The sequence below is a fragment of the Miniopterus natalensis genome, chromosome 10 (assembly GCF_054644295.1).
Source record: "Miniopterus natalensis isolate mMinNat1 chromosome 10, mMinNat1.hap1, whole genome shotgun sequence".
Lineage (NCBI taxonomy): Eukaryota > Metazoa > Chordata > Mammalia > Chiroptera > Miniopteridae > Miniopterus > Miniopterus natalensis.
Window position 1 is genome coordinate 64,525,662 of NC_142090.1, and position 13,014 is coordinate 64,538,675.

Consider the following 13,014-nt stretch of genomic DNA (forward strand, 5'->3'; position numbering starts at 1 on the left):
AAAGTCATCAAGATCAATTGCCACACTAAGGACATGGACAGAGTTAAAGGAGTTATAGACAGAAGGAAGAAATCTCTAGGGCCAAGTAAGGACCAAAGACAAGGAACAACACAGGGTGGGGCAAAAGGAGGTTTACAGTTGTGAGTATGGGAAACAGAGTTTATTCTCGTATTATTATTTATTAATTACTGTATTATTTCTGTATGAACAACTATAAACCTACTTTTGCCCCTCTCTGTGTACTATGTTGCCCGAAGATGTTGGACTTAGATACATTAACTCCATGTGACTTTGTATTGACTCCCTTGGAGAGGGCTTTTGAGTATTTCATGGATAGGAGTAAATGGAATAAAAGGGTATTTGATGACTAGAAAGACAGCAATCCAAGTTTCTTCTCACTACATCTAAATATGATCTATTCTGTCATTTGATGTTTAGAAGTTAAGTAATTTCTTCTTATGCCAAACTAAATGTCTTTTAACTCAGTGGTCTTCATATTTTACTTCATATTTAATGTGCTTGAGGATCTTAAAAAAATAACTGTGCCTCACACCCACCTCCAGATGTTCTGATTTAATTGACATCGAGTGCAAATCATGTATTAGAAGTTTTTAAAAGTTTCTCATGTCCAATATTCAGCATAGTTGAGGGATCACTCTTTTAACTATATTTCTGGTCTCTAGATTCAGCAGATCTACTTGGAGGAAATAATTTCGTGAATCTTTTGTTGTTTTTCTCTAAAGGTGCTTGAGAACGGTGTGCTTGAGAAAGAACTATCACTCTATCTTAGACATTTTAGGTGAGGTAGAATTTTTCAATCACACTGATGATTACAGTCAATTTGAAGAACAATTATAACTCCTGTAATTATATAATACAATGGGGAAAGATATGCTCCTGTATGATTTGTAAGTGTTAAAAAATTTCAACCTGATGTTGGTCATCTCCTTTATATTTTTATATGAACATCTTTCCTTTAAGAGGAATTTTCTAAATTATTGATTATAATTGTTTTATGATGAAGGACAATAATTAATCATAGCAGAATCAATAAACATGGCTGTTACCAAAAGTGGCTAAAATGTGAGTTTAAAATCTTTAGTTGAAGGACAGTTTCTTAAAATAAAACTTCTAGGTTGTAATGGCCAAGATAATTCTTTTCCCTTATGGGCAATAATGTATGATCTATCACTTTCTTTTTGATTTTCAATTTTCAAACTATTGGAAATTGTTTTCTCATGTGAATCTAAACATCTTAGTTATACCATAATTTTTAAAAAAAAAATTAAAAAAAAATAAATTTAAACATGGCTATCAATTTGTTCTGGCAAACTCCTAATTTGGGGATGAAACTTCCAATGAAATGTTGCTAACTTTTTTATTTCTTTTGCTGTAGTTTTTGTTGTTGTTACCCTTTTATACGAACGTCATAGTTATTTCTCCATCTGACCTTCCTTCAGGAGAGGAGAGTTACAGTATATCAATCACATTTTCTTGCTGTGCTTGAGTGAAGATCATGTTGTTTCATTTCAAAAATAATTTCCTGGTGCTGTATTTAAGTAGCACATTTTATGTCAATGGAAAAAGCTATGTGAAAGAATGGGAACAGGCCTGATATAAGAGAAGACAAAAATGATCTGGGCTGTGACTTGCATATGCTGTATATTATCTTTGTGACTGTCCACCCGGGAAAGGTTCACAGTGCTTCCTCTATCTTATGTTTATTTTGAACATTTTCTTCATGATGATATCCCAAAATATTAAAGACTTAAGGAACCTAATTCAAGAACTCTGCTATACATATTATTGATATAATAGACAGGGTTACTCATATTTTCACCACAAAGAATGAAACACTTTGAATTGAGAAATTACAGAATATTAAATATATCAAAAGCCATCCTCAGCCCTGGCCAGTGTGTTCAGTGGTGAGAGAGCCAGCAGCCTGCCCACCAAAGGGTCTCGGGTTTGATTTCCGGTCAAGGGCACGTACCTGGGTTGCAGGTTCATCCCCAGCCCTGGTCAGGGTGTCTGTGGGAGACAATCAATCAATGTGTGTCTCTCACATCAGTGTTTCTCTCTCTCTTCCCCCCCCTTCCACTCTCTCTAAAAAGAAACAGAAAAAATATCCTCTGGTGGGAATTAACAGCAACAACAAAAACAACTTCAATAATTTTATAGCAGCAATATTCCTGCACAGATTTTCCACTGAACATTTTTTTTTTTGGTCTCAAAATTAGATGATTTTCTGTGCTTTACTACTATTGATAGGAAAACAATTATGGAAGTTACAATCTATTTACTATTTTATATTATTTCTGAAAATAATATTTAAAAAAACCAGAAATGCTAATGTTGTTTTTATTTATCATATGTGCTGATCTTGGGGAAAAACGAGAAACGGGAAAAATATTCTTTGGCAGGGTATTCATGCATTTTCTGGTTAATTTTGGTTGAATTACTCATTTTAAAATAGCAATGTATTAGTTAAATAAATTTATTTTCCTAAAAGAAAAGAAACCATGACTGTCAAAAAGTTCGAGTTTACTATGTAAAGCTTGTAAATTAGCTGGAAGATTGCTGATTCACATCCAGATAAGAAATTTACTGCCTCTATTGTTAGAAAGAAACTCAAATATTATTTTAAGTTAGAGAATGTTACTCATACTCAGAGTTGACCATGATGGCCTTAACGTTCTCTTTAGTTTGAATGAACTTTAGACAGGCTTCTTCCTGACTCTAGGTCCCTGGCATCCCTTTCCTTAAATCTTTTACTTCAGAACACTTGCAATTAAAAATTGTTTCTCTGTTCCTCTGAGATGTAAATCTTCTCCCAGGCTCTTGCTAGCTTTGCAACCTAGGAAGGTCTTTTTCAAACATCTGGGTTCCACCCCTTCGAAAAATAATCATCAAGAAAGATAAGGCCCCTACCTCTCTCTGAAAGTCTTTCAGTACTTTCCACAAGCTCACAGCCCTTTTTGTTTCAAGGGAGTTCAATTCAATCTCTCTTCCCTACTCCAAATGTCTTGAAAACAACTTGTTGCAATTTTTCTTTGACAGAGTGAGTGTTGTCTCTCTGCCAGTATCATTGGGTATGTGCATTAGTTCTGTTTTATTATTGCTACATAATCTTTATTGATCCTCTTAATTACAAAGTTTTAAAGGACTTTACCCACATAACACAGAACTTGTGTGTCCCTGAGGACTGACTGATAGAAAGTACAGATAAGTAAAAGGTAAGCGAAAGCTTGGGCTTCATGATTTAGCAAAAAGATATGTTAATTTAAATGACTAAAATTAACAAATTAAAATTTGCACTTATATATTGAAAATAGTGTTAGAATTTCCATATATATTGAAAAGTGTCCTAAATATCTGAATATTTCAAGGAGAGTTAAAGAAGAAGGACACTAAATTATCAGACCCTTGCTTCATTTCTCCCTTCCACTTTTCATTAAATTCAGCCACAGAACCTTTCCACAAGGTGATTTTTAATCCGTTTAGACTGGAAATGGGAACTATGGTGTACTAATTTATGTAAAATGCTCCAATTGCTGAGATAACTGACTCCTTTTAATATTTTGTCATTAATTATAATAGATTTTTAATTACCATTGGAAGGTTTTGTAATTAGTAACATCTAGCTCTATAATCAGTGACCCTAAGCTCTCTAATTGACATAACACGTAAAAATTACTCAAAGCATGTTGTAATGTTGCTTCATGTCAAGAAATTGAATCTGAATTACACTTGTTTTGGAAGGATGGACTTGTGAAATCCATCAAGGATGTGCTGTGGCTCGGTGCTTTTTGGCACACCTAAAATTGCCCTTGAAAAGGCTAGGAAAGGAAATTCACAGACTTTGGGAAAAAATAGATTTATCTCTACTATGGGCCCAGAATTAGCTAGAATGGAATGTATAGTTTTATCAAGCCATCTTTGTAGAGAATTATAAGCCATCGAATTATTACAAAATGCTTTTCAATGGTACAAAATAATAAACTGGAAGGAAGATTGAATTTAATACTTTAAATTTTAAGAGCAATTTAACAAGGTTGATTTTTTTCCTATTATAGCTTTCAAAATAATTAATGACAAATCATACCCTAAGAAAAAGGAATTAGTGAAAACCTAGAAAAATTTTTATGAACACAGTTGCCATAGGCAATGAAGGTCTATATCCCATTTACATTTAAGCATAGTACAATTAGTTATGTTTGGACTCAAAGATGAACAATGTATTTTAAGTATATTAGAGGTTCCATCTGTTGCCACTTGCTGTGGACTATTTCATTGGGGTTGGTTACTTTCCCTATGTGACGTCTCTGTAAGGGGACTCTAGTCAATTCTGTTCCCTGGTTCTTTCAGAATCCTGACGGAGGTCATTTCAAATTTTTTATTTTTTTCCTTGAGTCAATTTAGTCATTTATAATTTTATGCAGCATGATGTCACCTCTTCATCTAAGGTTTCAAATAGTATGGAGTACACTTCTTAGTATTATTATTTTAGTATTCTTATTTTTTTTAACTCTAGGTTTTTTTCTTTCTAAAAAGCTTAGTTTCGAATTTTCTTCATTTTCCCTTTAAGCCTCCACCGCTGGGTTTCTAGTAAAATAACATAGTTGAAAAGAGAATTATCTGTGGAGCGAAGCTGTCTGTTTGAATTGTAGCCTCACAATGTATTATTAGCTGCATGATTCTTTGTGCCTGAATGTCTTCATCTTTATCTATAAAACATTGTACTACACTTGCCTCACATTGTATGTGTGTTTTCTTCTTAAGGAATAACAAAGGTCGATAGGCTGACATATATTACATGCTTTATAATCTTAACTGTTATTATTTTTTCTTATTATTTGCGAAAGTGCGTCCATCACTTAATAAGCGCAAATTACTGGTAGAGTCGGTCTGAGGGTAAAAATTCTCATACTTTCTGTCTGTTAGGAAATGCCTATCTTGCCCTCACCCTTGACTACTAGTTTTGCTTGAATATAAAATTCTAAGTTTGCAGACAATTTCCTTCAGCATCCTGACAACATTGCTACTTAGTTTTCTGACATCAGTTGTTATTGATGACAGATCAGCTGCCCTCCCATTTGCTGTTCCATAGAGTGCTCTGTCATTACGCCTGACAGCTTTGAAGATTTTTCTCCTTAATCATAATATTCATTAGCTAGTTTGAGTTAAGATTCATGTTTACTTTTGCTTCTTGGAAATTTAGGTTTATTTTCAATCTCAGAATGGCAAAAGGCTGAGACATCACTTGCTCAAATATCACTTCTCCACCCATCTTTCCATTGATGGATATTTGGAACTCCCATTTTATCTTCTATTTATGTAGTAGTGTTCTCCAAAACAATTTTTAGTGAGGATGGAAATGTTCTACATATGCATTTTCCAGTATGGTAGACAAGAGCAACTGAGTATTAAAAAGTTCTACTATGACTAAGGAACTGAAATTTTATTTAATTTTAATAAATTTACATGTAAATAATCATATGTGTCTGCTGACTGCTATACTGAATAGTATAGCTGTAAAATATTCATTCACCTTTTATTAACTTTTATTTATTTTTATCTATATGTGCTGAATTTTGGATAAATTCATAAGTACATTCTAGATTAATTCCTATATTTTTCCCAGTCACTACTTCTTTCTTTGTCCAGTACAGAGTTAATATCATTAGTTGTATGTTTTGAGTTGTTATATTTCCCCCCAAGATTTCTAATTAATTTCTTATACATCTTACTTTCCTTAATTTTGGTTTGTCTTGTGTGTATTTGTGTAATTTTCTATTATATAAAAGCTCACCTTAAATGTATCTCATTGAGCAATTTGGACATATACCCATTGAAGTCTTTATTATATATCTCTATAAAATTATTTTTTTTGGAGTTTATTCATTTTCTGATTGTTGATTTTGTTAACTTTATAAACAAATTGTTTTTTATACATCTCAAATTTCAGTAAAGACATGTGTTTACAGGGTTGTTTTTCCTATTCACTTCTCTTTGTCTGCTTTTATTTCTCCCTTTCTAATATTTTTATGGTTCCATCTCCTCTCCAGAACATCCAATCACAAACAAGTTTTAAAGCTGAGTTTTGAGGTTCTTGTGCTGAGACGAAATCAAGGCTACCTCAGATCCAGGTACTGCAGCCTTGGATAGCTTGGTATAGTTTCGGATTGAATGGCTTTTTCTGTGCCTTCCTGCTTTTCTGGGTCCACATTGATGGTGATGGTTAGAAACTGTATTTTGTCTGTTTCTTTCTTTTTTGTTTATCATTATCCTTGCACAAGTAAGGAGATCCGTCTGAGCTTTAAGCAGTGGATCAGGAAGTTATTGAAAAGCCTTTGAAATCTTTTTACCTTGAAGGAACCAAACCATCAGTTATTATTGTCTTTTTTTGACCAAGAACTCTGTGATTCCATAGTTCAATCCCACTTATAACTTTGTAGTTTCATCTTATTTCTGTTCTGTTCTTTCTTTCTGGTTTCTACTTATATTTTATCTACCATTGAATCTGAGGGGATGCATTAAAACTATTCTTATGGCCCAGCTGGCATGGCTCAGTGGTTGAGTGTTGATCCACGAACTAGATCATGGTTCCATTCCCAGCCAGGGCACATTCCTGGGTTGCTGGCTCTACCCCCAGTAAGGAGCTTGCAGGAGGCACATGATCAGTGACTCTCATCATTGATGTTTCTCTCTCTCCCTCTCCCTGAAATCAATAAAAACATTTAAAAAAAAAGTATTCTTATGAAGCCATCATAATGGAAGTCTGATAGCATAAGCCCTCTTATCTGTTGTCCCTTAACAGAGGAGACACTTAAAATCACTGGTTTTAAATCAAACTATATCTCATTATGTCAAGGACGCCACTTTAAAAGTTAGGAAATAGTTTCCTCATTATGGTAAACACACCTAAAGGGTAATTTGTGTTGCTTTGGAGTTTTAAAAATTATTTTTGAAAGGTTGCTTTTGGCCTGAATTCACTGTTTTCTTTGTGATTGTAAGGGCCAGAATTAGAGACAATATGGTACTACATACAATATGCCAATCCTAGAAAAGTGTGTGACTTACATTAAACATGGCAGAAATGAAATATGTATTTAATAAGATTTTCATCAAGCAAATAGAAACTTTTAAATTAGTAATGTTCCCAACAGACTTCTAGGTAATGCAGGGATGTTGTGTTAATATTTGACTAAATTTATATCAAAACTTTTTTGTATAACTTAACATCTTTTCATTAGCTGTGAGTTTCTATTTATAATAATCTTCTTTAAATGACTAATACATTTTGCTTTGAGAACACATTAAATGTGCATGTACCTATCTTAAAAGCCTTATGATTGATAACTCAGTGCATGTATAAGAGTTGCTTAGCCAGTAGATTTAATGTAAGAAGTGATGAGCACTCTAGATTTGAATATTCTGTTTTAAACTCACATGAGGAAAGCTATAAAAAATTGGCTTCCAGGTGGGAGAACTGCAATTTAAATGTTTACCAACCTCAATTTTCTAACCTCTGAAATTTAAAGGACAGTCGTGCTACTTAATGTATTTTTATTTTCTTCAGTGGAAAGTGTAAAAGCCCAATATTTCCTGCAAAATGCCTCTTTGTGCTGACCACAAACCTAATATAATAATTATATATATATATATATATATATATATATATATATATATATATATATATATGGTTATAAAAGAATGTGTGAGGCAAGAGACCAACCTTCGTATATAACATATTGCTCTTTATACAGAGAAAAGTTGTTTGAAATGTGTACAGCACCCGCAGTGCTGGGCTGAATTCCTTTCTCATCAGAGAAGCTTGCCCTGCCATTTCTTAATAACTGTTAAGTGCTAGTGATACATCAGAAACTGTTCTAGGCATTTTGTATGTGTTCTTTCATTTAATCTTCAGACGAATACTCAAATATTGGTTTCTATTTTTTTCTTCAATTTTTTTTCAATTACAGTTTACATTCTATATTATTTGGTATTAGTTTCAGGTAACAACATAATGGTTAGACAATCATAAACTTCACAAGGTGTTCCCTCTGATGTTTCTCATACCCAAATGTCACCATTCATAGCTATGGCAATATTATTGACTATATCTCCTAGGCTGTGCTATTTTGTAACTACCAACCTGGCATAGCCACACTTGAATTTGAATCTCTGACTCTAAGATGAACTTTGTACCATAACACTGATTATATGTAGCACGTGGCTGTTGACATGGGCAGTTAATTAGCCAACTTTGTAGCAAAACCCAGTTTTCATATTTAATAATAATTAAAGAGGATGAGGTTGTTTAATACATTTACTTTAGTAAGAAAATTAAATTAAAAATTCAGTGTGGTTTGGGATGAGGGCTCTCAGAACAAAAGCTAGAGCCAATGCACAAAAGGGGAAAGGTTGCATTGCTCTATTAGTACAGAAACATTTACATTCTGAAAAGGAGAGTTAATATGAAAGACATTGCTCGAAATGTAACAAGCTCCAAAAAAGAAGTAATCGATAAGAGGAAACTGTGCTGTTGAAAGAGTTTTCTGGGAGGCTTGATGGAAATACCTCCATCAGAACTTGAATTTGCTGTATTGATTGGTGGGAAGTATAGATTCCTTACCAGTGAGCACAGGTCATACTTAGTTGCTCTTTTTCTCTTATTGTATCCTACTTTCAAATATTTTCTCTATGTTTGTTGCAGGGTAAAGTTTGGGTCCAAAAATGGTTTACTTTTAGTCAAGGCTTAGAAGAGTAAGGAAACGCATTCAAGGTCACAGCATTAGCAAGTGCTAAGGGGTCAGGCCCACATCCCTGTTTGCTCTTCTCCTGCGTCTCCTTGCCCCTCGCCCCTCTCTCCTCTCTTTGGTCCTTCCTTCAGCCTTTCTGGCCCATATTTCTTCCTCTATCAATGTCCTATCTTTTAATATTTTTGAAGGTAAGGAAAATAATAAACATGTTGGAGGCCTCATTATTTTTCCAAAATATTGTTTAACTCCTCAATTTCTTTCACAAATACATTTTCTCCCTTTAAAAGTTATCTTTAGTAAAATGACATCAACACCTTTTCTTTAATTGGCTCTGCCTGTCCCACTTTTTAAATGTTTTAGAAAGTTGAAGGGCTGACGGTGGTTATCAAATCAATATAATAAAGATGGAGGGCATTTAAAAAAATAAATTAAGCAGTTTAGCTTAACAGAGTATCATAAACCCTAAAATTAAAAGAAAGGTATGCAATTATTAATTTAGAAGAAGAAAAACACGACGATAAAGTGACATAGATAAAAATAAAAGGTACTAATATTAGCATAATTTATTTGGTCAAAAGTAAAAGTAAATTTTATTAAGAAATTTATCATACATTACTTTATTAAGTAAATTATAGTGTAATAAAGATAGGGTAATTTACACTGGTATTTTCATATTTTTTGTGAACTTAAAGTCTGATTGACTAGATGCACTAAAACCTTGATTAGAGCATCAAAAGTTACTTTGATGAAACCAATTATTTTCTTGGCTCTATGTCATTAATTTTAGGTATAAGTCAATATATATAGCTCTATGTAGGAAGTAAGCAAATATGGTAAGCATTTATCTTCCTTTTTCAGCTACTTTTGTCCAAGAATAAACTTAATAAAAAGAAAATGATTGCGTAAATTATAAATGTATTTGAAAAATATAACCATGCCCATAAGGGTGTTTGAAAATAATGGTCACTACAGATTTGAGAGAGGATAATACATTATGTTGGAAATTTTAAATGAAAAGAAAGCCGTTACATTCTTTCTTATCTGAGATATTTTATAAAATAATGCAAAAAAGGAAATATGTAAGCTAAAAATGATATGTGTTTTAATTAAAATATTTTATTGACAATTTATAAATATACAATTCTAGGGGGCAATTGGTTACGAATTTGTTTCCTTTAAAACACCTCTGTAGTCCACAAAATATATGAAGTTCATTTTTGGCAAAATATAAAGAGAGTATACTTTATACCCTTATCTGTGAACCACTCTTGCTTCTATCTATTTACCACCACTATTTCCAGAATTTATAGTTTCACATTTATCACCAGCTGCAGAACGTAACTGCTGCTTTTGTAAAGGCCTATATATTGCTGTAGCTATAACCGAACAAGTTCCCATTGTTGCTGTTAGTTGTAGTCTCCCTTGCTTAAAGACCCTAGCTATTTGTCTCAGTGTTCACACACAGAAATTGAAATGTATAAAAGTGAAAGTTATTAAATAGAGACTACACAGGAGAATGAAGGCCTTTCCAGGATGCAATTCCACTGCAGTAGCTCAAAATTCAGACAGTGGTGAAAGCTGAGTTACTGCTATGTAAGGGCTGGAAGAAGGACTTACCTTAGGAGCTGCATTCTGGTGGGTGTGAGAGGGTGAGTCTCCTCCCCAGAGACCTAGCTACAAAACAAACCTGATTTGCCTGTCTGGAGTGGAGTCTGGGATTCTCCATTTCTATTAAAGCTCCAAAGAGCTAAAAATGCTCAAGGAACAAACATCAAGAGAGTGGGTCTGGTGAACTAGTTTGAAACTGCATGCAAAGCGCATGGTGTTTCCTCAGGTTCTTGGATTATTTGGTGTGTCTGGGAGAGACTTAGTGAAGCACAAGCAGCTAAATTACATTCTTCTGAACCTGCAGCCTCTCCGGCTCTCTTATTTCTGCAACTGAATTAATAAAATCAGAACTCGAGCCCAACTTTGACTGAATCAAAGCTCTCGTAGACTAAATGATCACACTGCCCTAAGGGTGAAGATGCTCTTTTTGGACATACAAAAACATAGGTAACAGGATTGACAAATGATTCCTAATTCAAGAAGTAACAGATACCAAACAAACCGCAACTTTACAAAATAGTTTATGGGAAAGGCGTTAAGCCATGCATTACCCCATGTTTTCATTACGGTAACATTTTCAAATGTTAAACATATGGTTAGTGATTATTAATTTTGACTTTTATTATTTATTTAAAACAAGACTGGACAAACACAGAGTGGACGGGAGCAGGAACATAAGTGTAGTAACATGGCTAACCAAGAAAGGCGGTTTTTGGAGTTTGGGATGCATTGTTTATTTTCTGTGTGTGTACAGTGTAGAAGTTCCTAACCTTTCAAGTTACATAAGGAAACTGCCCTGGATTTGCACAGCTTTGTTCTGTTTTATGTCCTGTCACTTCCTTCATCTGTGGAACAGGCATCCATACTCACTGAAAGAGAGAAAAGGAAGTATTTATTTTATGTCAAGAAAATAACCAAAGAAAAGGGGGAAAAAAGATTGATTCTGTCACATCAAGAACTGGGAGATAGAATGTCAGAATTAATAAGTCATCAATACAAATTTTAAATGAATTTTTAATAAGCCAACTGAGGCAAACATTTTAAATAAATTCTCTTTTCTATGAACCATTTTCCTCTAATTTGTACCTGGTCCACGCTTGGATGCTTTGCCTTATCCTTGATCTCACACACTCTCTTCTTAAATTTCCTTTTTTCCTCCTTCAGACTATGATCGTGCTCTCTTTGCCCTGTATTTTCTTATTTTCGTGTCAGAAGCTGAGAAGCTTACCTAGGATAATGTGCTGATGGAAACAGGGTCCTGCTTTTCTGTTGGTCATATTCATGCAGCTTTACTTTGGTTTTCCTAATAGCAGTACCCAGGCTTTTCTGTCCAAATCAGTGGTATGGTTCCGCTGAGCCCATCGGCCCAGGCAAACAGGAAGACACTACTAGGTGTGGTTGACGGACATTAATTTTGTACACATATTTCTGCGTATATGTGTGCGTGTGCACACGCCTGTGTATGTGTGTGTCCATTTATCCTGTTAATTCTGTTACTGCACTATACCAACAACAGTATTGGCTCCTAACTTCTGAAAGTCACATCTCCCTTTAATAAATGGTGAATGCAAAGAACTATCTTTAGCATATAAACGTAAAAGTACCCATATTTACAAAACTTTGCATATAATTAAAATATTCACGCATTCATTGAAATCCATTCACATGCCCTAGGGCTAGAGGACCCTGTGAATAATCCTTTATAAAGTGAAAGGAAAGCCTAGGTCAAGGTCCCTTAAGGACACAGAAGGTTCTCTGAAGTGAACGATTCACACAGTAGCCTTAAATAATTTTCCAATTCACTAGATTATTTTCACTTTATCTCACATGGTTACGGGTTGAATTCTTGCTGTGCTAGTGTATCTTTTTTGAAAAGTTGGGAGCTATAGGAATGGCATCATCTCAAACCCTAGCATTTCCAAGCACTGGGGAAGCGTAACTGTAGAAGTAATTGTAAAGAAAATGAAGAAAAGAGCATCTTTCCTGAGATGAGTGCATTTGTTCTTGCAAACCTCAAGTCGTTGTAGTATTCCTATGCCCATAAGGAAAATATCAATTTTTAAGTTTTTTATCTTTTTCTTTTGTTATTTAGCTTTAGTGACTGTTTTTGCGAGGTGAGGCGTCTGAGGGACTGCGCTGCATCGATGCTCTGGCCAGGGCAGAAGCAGGCGGAGTATCGTGCATCGTGACAGGCCGAAATGGAATTTCTGCCCTGTGAAGGTAAATTTTCCAGGGGCACTAGCCCAGATTGAAATAACTCACTCCTGACTGCAGCCGCAGAAAGTGTCAGTCTCTATCTCAGACGGTAGCTATCAACCACTTTGTGCTGTGGCCCGGGGCAGACGCACAAAGATTCCAGAGTGACAAGGGGAGGTTAATGCATTTCCCTAAAGTAGCTTAGAGTATTAAAGTTTCAGAGTCTTCACTTGTTCTAATAAAAGATCTTGTCTCAAGGCCAGGAACAGATATATTTGTTATATTGGGTTACAATGTACCAATTTCTTATTTTCCCCCCTGTTAATATTAAATATGTATTTATGAATTTTATTTTAATATGGAAGAAATAGGAAAACAACATGGACAAACTAAGAATGCTTGTTAAATTTCACTACGAAAATCCAAACAGTTACAACTTTGTATG